The following is a 7711-nucleotide window of genomic DNA, read 5'->3' as shown; positions in this document are numbered from 1 at the left end:
AATCATTCTTTCCATTAGAGGAAATATGAATGTTAGATCCTCAAAAAGGAATCTTTGTCGCCCTTAGAGACAATATGAATGATGGATACTCAAAGGTGAATCTTTATCTCCATAGGAGGTAGTACATCATTATACCCGCATAAGAGAACTTTGACTCCTCATTAAGCTACTCAGTTAATATCGGACAAGGAAGCACTTCCATCTTAGCAGGCGACATAACCTACGTCATAAGGTGAAACATGCATAGGCGCAATCAATATGGATAATAGGAAAACACAACGCTAAGAATTACAATGCCTAAAGGACTCGAATCAATGTCTCGTCTAAGAGACTCGATTTAAAAGTATCGCATGAGGGACTCGAGTTAAAAGTATCTGCATGAGGTGCTCGACTTAAAACTCCTACCAAAGGGGCTCGATTTAAAACTCTAGACCCATTAGGTCACCTCCGACGATGGAATCAAGACATCCCTTGTCAAATACATATGAAGTCTTAAAGAATTCAAGCTAAATCACTACGCCCTTTTCAAGATCTCATGTTTGAGAGATTGTGTACTGGAATAATTTTATTAGGCCTAAGATAAAATAATTTAAAAGGAAGGAAGACAAAGAAAAACATAGTGGTGTTAGGCGAGCACAAGAGTAGCACCATAAGTCACATGAAGTTTCATCACTAGCCGTCCACAGTTCACGAATAACTCGCCTATGATGTGATTGACCCGTTTTGACCATCTCATCTCTCACTTGTTTGTTAAAATATGGATAGTGACATATCTCCACGATTACTGATTGAAGGGGAATAGTCAAATAGAGAACCATCCATCACCGATTCATGGAAGGATGAAACCCACTCTCATCATATTTCTAGGTCATGGAGCCGGAATAATCCACTCTTTGGTTCTTTGACCCATACTCAATGGGCCTTTTCAAATACATTAATATTAGAGTTGAGAAGAAGAATCCCAATATTTCACGAAAAATATCATACTCAGAGCTTCTCATATCCCTATGTGTGTTATCCCTAAGCACTACCAAAATACCCTAAACACCATAGATGACCATATAAATACAAGGTTACCCTTTATTGTACTTTTTTAACAAGTACAAATTCCAACATTATTGTACTCTTTATAGAACATAAACAAATAAAAAAAAATGATATTATGGTTTCATGTTTATAAAAGTTCTGACATTGTTGAAGAACAAGTATATGATGGCTTCTCTTAGCTAGGAGGAGTGCCCTTTTTTCCCCTTCTCTTAAATTGGGTGTGTGAATTTGATTCTCCATATGTCGAACTTTTATATTTTGGAAATTATAATTTATTAATACCATTAATTTTTTTGGCATATAATAATTAAAACAATTTGATATTTCATTTTAAAAAAAAATGATAATTTAAGTTTTTTTTTGTTGTGGTTATTTTTTTTTATAAATATAAAATTTATATTATTATTAAAATAAAAAAATAAAATAAATGTGTTGAGTTCTTTTAATTAAGCCCTTTAAACCCTGCCACATCATCAATTCAACTACTGTGTCATTAAAAAATGACATTCAAATAAAATGAAAGATTAAAATCCCAAAAAATTAAAATTAAGGGCCAAAATTTTGTAAATACAATATGTTCATCAGTTGATGACCCAAAGACATCAAGGATTCACCCAAATTGCTCACAACATAGAAGAACCAATATATGGAAGAGAACAAAAGATCTAGGGTCAGGATACATCCAACGACTCCCGCATCACACACCTAGGAAATATCAGGTTGTTATAACCGCTCAATTATATAAAAGGTACATGCGCCAACCCGTCATTTGATTAGTTCCCCAAGGGATGAAAATATAAAATAGGCCCTCAAGCGCAGTTCATCATCACATAGAAAACCTCTTAGGGCATATTTACATAAATACCATTGGGGGGGCAATAATACAAAAGCCACAAAAGGTAGAAATAATTAAACCCCAAAGCTCATCAGCTTTCCTCTAGAGTCTGTCGTTCCTCTGAAGCACCCTCATGGCGAGCAAAATTATCCTATAGAGCCTTCTCCTCCCATTCCTTATCGTTATTAAGCACAATCTGGGCCCCATATTAAGATTCATTCTAGATCCTATAGGAGGCGATGCCTCTTCTTCCAACAATTGACTATCACATACCACTTAAAATAGATACATATGACTAAGGTCCAACCTAAGATGAATAAAGGCTACTTAATTTTTCATCATCTCAAAGTACAAGTTAGAGGTGTCAACCAACTCATCTTAATGCACCCAATTTTTTCTTGGAACAGAGGGCATCATTGAGGGATGCCTTTAGGCTAAAAGCATGGGTTTTAGGCGCCATGCTTTTTTGTTTAGAGGTCAAATCTTCCTTCTCCTTGACCAGGATCCTTAGTGTATCCTAACTCCTGACACCATATCCCTTGTCAATTGAAATTCGGGACTTCAACTCATTCACCGCTTGAAGATGGTTTTTGTGCATGCCCGCGTCATCACCAACCCCTAAGTAGATGATTCCTATTTAAATCAAACAACTTATTGAGCGTCGTGCTACATATAGCCTTATAGTATCCTAGAAAGTCTCGGGAAAAAGGAGGCAAACTCTAGTAAATTGTAAGGCACTAAATGTGGGGTCTATCCACGTCAAAGATTGAAGGGCGTGTTAATCTTCACTAGTGAAGAACGTTCACTCGCCCCACCTTTAGAGGCTACTGTTATATAACCTTTGGGAGATTCATAGGAGCCCCCTATTTTTGTATCTTATAGGGATAAATATTGTTAGAGCTATGCTCATTAGCTTGATCTTTGCTATTTTTTTACTCGAGGTCGCCAAGGCGACTCTTAGGGTTGTAAGTCATTTGACGTACGACCCTTCTCTTGATAAAAAATTCCTTCCTTTCATCCACGAGATTTGAGGATATTTTATTTGAAAGAAAATGCCAGAAAAGCATACATAACATTGTGAGTGAATATGTAGTAACTTTATTGTAGTACATGTTAGTGGGCATCATTGAGGGATGCCTTTAGGCTTTTTATTGATGAAACAAAAGCATGGGTTTTCGGCGCCATGCTTTTTTGTTTGGAGGTCAAATCTTCCTTCTTCTTGACCAGGATCCTTAGTGTATCCTAACTCCTGACACCATTACCCTTGGCCATTGAAGTTTGGGACTTCAGCTCATTCACCGCTTGAAGATGGTTTTTATGCGTGCCCGCGTCATCACCAACCCCTCAGTAGATAATTCCTATTTAAATCAAACAACTTATTGAGCGTCGTGCTACATATATTCTTATAGTATCCTAGAAAGTCTCGGGAAAAAGGAGACTCTTAGGGTTGTCAGTCATTTGAAGTACATGTTAGTGGATTTTTGATGGATGAAAGTGAATAGGCAGATGGTATTTTTTTGACTCGAGGCCGCCAAGGATACTCTTAGGGTTGTCAGTCATTTGAAGTACGACCCTCTTCTTGGAAAACATTCCTTTCTTTCATCCACAAGATTTGAGGATATTTTATTTGAAAGAAAATGCCAGAAAAACATAAGTAACATTGTGAGTGAATGAGTAGTAACTTTATTGTAGTACATTTTAGTTGATTTTTTATTGATGAAAGTTAATGCAGTTTTCTGTCCACATTCAAGAAAAAAATTGACAGTTGTGGGATTTGAACCCACACCCTTTCGGACCAAAGCCTAAATTTGGCGCCTTAAACCACTCGGCCAAACTATCATTGTGATGCTTTTTTTAAATATAAACAAACTTTACTTAAAATTAATTTTATATTTAATGGAAAATCTTATCCCACACCCCTCATTTATCTCTCTACTCTTATAACTTTTCAAAACTCCACACTTTATCCTTTTTACATATTAACTATTTTTCAATTTTTACTCTCTTCATTTAACTTTTTAAAAATTGGTGAAAATTCATCTATACATTAGTTTATCAAACTACTTAGCTTTATGTGTTATGGTACATATTTTCTCTTCATCGGATTACTTTAAATCAGGTTTTCGGTATGTGTTTGTGTTTACCAGATAACTTTCAATCAAGGAATATGGGGCATGACTTAGATGTACAGTCGAATTGATCGATGAAACCTGTGACGTCGCCCTTATTAGAGTATTTGCGGCCAAATAAAAGGACATTGGAAGATACAAATCCAAAGTGATCCCAAGGGAAATGCATGAGGCTGACCTTGTGCTCAAGTAGGTTGACGTACCGGGTTGATTGGGGAAACTGCAACATAACTGGGAAGGTTCATATTGCGTACATCAAAACTTACCTCACGACGCCTAAAAACTTAAAGAGCTGGACAAAAGACTCATCCCTAAGACATGGAACTGAGTTAACTTGAGATATTATTATAGTTAGTCATTTACTATTTTCTGCTCTATAAGGAGAGAGGCATTTTCCCGTCAATTTATGAACTTTCTTAAAAACATCTTGCTTTAAACCCTGAAGTAGGATAACACCTTTTTGCAAATCGGAGATCGAAAGGATATTAAAGGGGGCACCCATTTAAAAAAAAACGCATAAATGACGAGTTTAGCAATATGAATGTTGGATTTTTAAACATAAATCATTGTCACCCTCAAAGTAAGTATGAATGATAGATCCTTAAATAAGAATCCTCGTCGCCCTCTGAGGTAATATGAATACAAGATGTTAAAAAGGAATAATTGTAGCCCTTAGAGATGATAAGAATGTTGTATCCTTAAATAGGAATCCTTGTCGCCCTCAAAGGCAATATGAATGTTAGATCCTTAAACATGAATCATTCTTTCCATTAGAGGAAATATGAATGTTAGATCCTCAAAAAGGAATCTTTGTCGCCCTTAGAGACAATATGAATGATGGATACTCAAAGGTGAATCTTTATCTCCATAGGAGGTAGTACATCATTATACCCGCATAAGAGGACTTTGACTCCTCACTAAGCTACTCAGTTAATATTGGACAAGGAAGCACTTCCATCTTAGCAGGCGACATAACCTATGTCATAAGGTGAAACATGCATAGGCGCAATCAATATGGATAATAGGAAAAACACAACGCTAAGAATTACAATGCCTAAAGGACTCGAATCAATGTCTCGTCTAAGAGACTCGATTTAAAAGTATCGCATGAGGGACTCGAGTTAAAAGTATCTGCATGAGGTGCTCGACTTAAAATTCCTACCAAAGGGGCTCGATTTAAAACTCTAGACCCATTAGGTCACCTCCGACGATGGAATCAAGACATCCCTTGTCAAATACATATGAAGTCTTAAAGAATTCAAGCTAAATCACTACGCCCTTTTCAAGATCTCATGTTTGAGAGATTGTGTACTGGAATAATTTTATTAGGCCAAGATAAAATAATTTAAAAGGAAGGAAGACAAAGAAAAACATAGTGGTGTTAGGCGAGCACAAGAGTAGCACCATAAGTCACATGAAGTTTCATCACTAGCCGTCCACAGTTCATGAATAACTCGCCTATGATGTGATTGACCCGTTTTGACCATCTCATCTCTCACTTGTTTGTTAAAATATGGATAGTGACATATCTCCACGATTACTGATTGAAGGGGAATAGTCAAATAGAGAACCATCCATCATCGATTCATGGAAGGATGAAACCCATTCTCATCATATTTCTAGGTCATGGAGCCGGAATAATCCACTCTTTGGTTCTTTGACCCATACTCAATGGGCCTTTTCAAATACATTAATATTAGAGTTGAGAAGAAGAATCCCAATATTTCACGAAAAATATCATACTCAGAGCTTCTCATATCCCTATGTGTGTTATCCCTAAGCACTACCAAAATACCCTAAACACCATAGATGACCATATAAATACAAGGTTACCCTTTATTGTACTTTTTTAACAAGTACAAATTCCAACATTATTGTACTCTTTATAGAACATAAACAAATAAAAAAAATGATATTATGGTTTCATGTTTATAAAAGTTCTGACATTGTTGAAGAACAAGTATATGATGGCTTCTCTTAGCTAGGAGGAGTGCCCTTTTTTCCCCTTCTCTTAAATTGGGTGTGTGAATTTGATTCTCCATATGTCGAACTTTTATATTTTGGAAATTATAATTTATTAATACCATTAATTTTTTTGGCATATAATAATTAAAACAACTTGATATTTCATTTTTAAAAAAAAAATTATAATTTAAGTTTTTTTTTGTTGTGGTTATTTTTTTTTTATAAATATAAAATTTATATTATTATTAAAATAAATAAAATAAAATAAATGTGTTGAGTTATTTTAATTAAGCCCTTTAAACCCTGCCACATCATCAATTCAACTACCGTGTCATTAAAAAATGACATCCAAATAAAATGAAAGATTAAAATCCCAAAAAATTAAAATTAAGGGCCAAAATTTTGTAAATACAATATGTTCATCAGTTGATGACCCAAAGACATCAAGGATTCACCCAAATTGCTCACAACATAGAAGAACCAATATATGGAAGAGAACAAAAGATCTAGGGTCAGGATACATCCAACGGCTCCCGCATCACACACCTAGGAAATATCAGGTTGTTATAACCGCTCAATTATATAAAAGGTACGTGCGCCAACCCGTCATTGTCGATGCTGCTCAAACTGCAAGAAATCAGTCGCACCCTCCTCGTTAAAACAATGTAGATTAAGTTGTTGCAAACACTATGTTGCGTCCAGATCTACTCCGACCTCCTTAGATCACCGAATCGGCTCCAGCGCTCCAACTGGACGAACCTTCACTCAAGCCTCTAGTTTCAACACTAGCCTCAAGGCAAAAAATGTTGTCTAGTTTCAAACTTATGTAGGCTAACCTTGGAGTACAAGGTGCTAATGAGTAGCTAAATAACATGTATAACATCGCTCGACAACAAAAACAATAAGTGATAGAGGAAAGGTTGCTTTTATTGGAAGAAAGCTTGAATACACGCCTTCGAAGGGAAACATCGTGTAGGAAACCATTTGCAAGAAAAATGAATTTGTTGTTCCCAACCCAAACGCATCACGAAGAAATGAAGCTTCAAAAATGATAAAATCACAATAAGAGCAAGATTCATAATACTTATCCTTAGAGCCTTAGGGGACACCGAGGTAGTCATGTGCCTCCTCAAGAGCAGATGGAGAAACCACTAGAGAGGAATCCATAAAGCATCTTCTTTGCGATCGCATCCTAGAATATCAAATACCTTAGTCACTAGAGAAGTCTCCTAAGATGAACGAGTATGACGGAAAAGGAGATCCTGATGAGCACATACAAATCATCGACGACCGTTTGAAATACTTCCATGCTGATGATACTTCTAAGTGCAAACTATTTGCACTAACTCCGATGGGACCAACCATACTTTAGTTCAAAGCTTTGTCGGATAGGACTTGTAAGTCATGAACCGACCTATATGAGAGTTTCACTACTCATTTTACCTCCCAAAAAAGGCAGCTAGTGACCATAGTTGCCCTAAGAGAGATATCACAGGGAAAGAAGGAGAACTCATGGTCATAAACCAACTAGTTAATGCAAGTGGTCATGGAAGTAGAAAAAGTTGAAGAAGGTCTCATATATTGAATATTCGAGAACGATCTATTTCCAGACAACTCATTCAGGAAAAAGTTGGGGCGCATAAGCTAAGTAGAGGCCAACCTTTCATCAACCTGAAGGAGAAGCTTAACGCCCGACCTTTCAACAATCCAAGCACAATAGATGCAAACTTTGGTC

At 36.3% G+C, this 7711-nt stretch overlaps 1 non-coding gene across 1 annotated transcript; it reads right to left on the bottom strand.

Annotated features, from left to right (window-relative positions):
• Positions 1-3641: 3641 nt before the first annotated feature.
• Positions 3642-3721, bottom strand: TRNAL-UAG (transfer RNA leucine (anticodon UAG)). The gene has a single exon. It is a non-coding gene; the product is annotated as a tRNA-Leu (tRNA).
• Positions 3722-7711: the final 3990 nt, after the last annotated feature.

Source organism: Lathyrus oleraceus, chromosome 7 (genome assembly GCF_024323335.1).
Source record: "Lathyrus oleraceus cultivar Zhongwan6 chromosome 7, CAAS_Psat_ZW6_1.0, whole genome shotgun sequence".
Taxonomy (NCBI): domain Eukaryota; kingdom Viridiplantae; phylum Streptophyta; class Magnoliopsida; order Fabales; family Fabaceae; genus Lathyrus; species Lathyrus oleraceus.
This window is presented reverse-complemented; position numbering and strand designations above follow the sequence as displayed.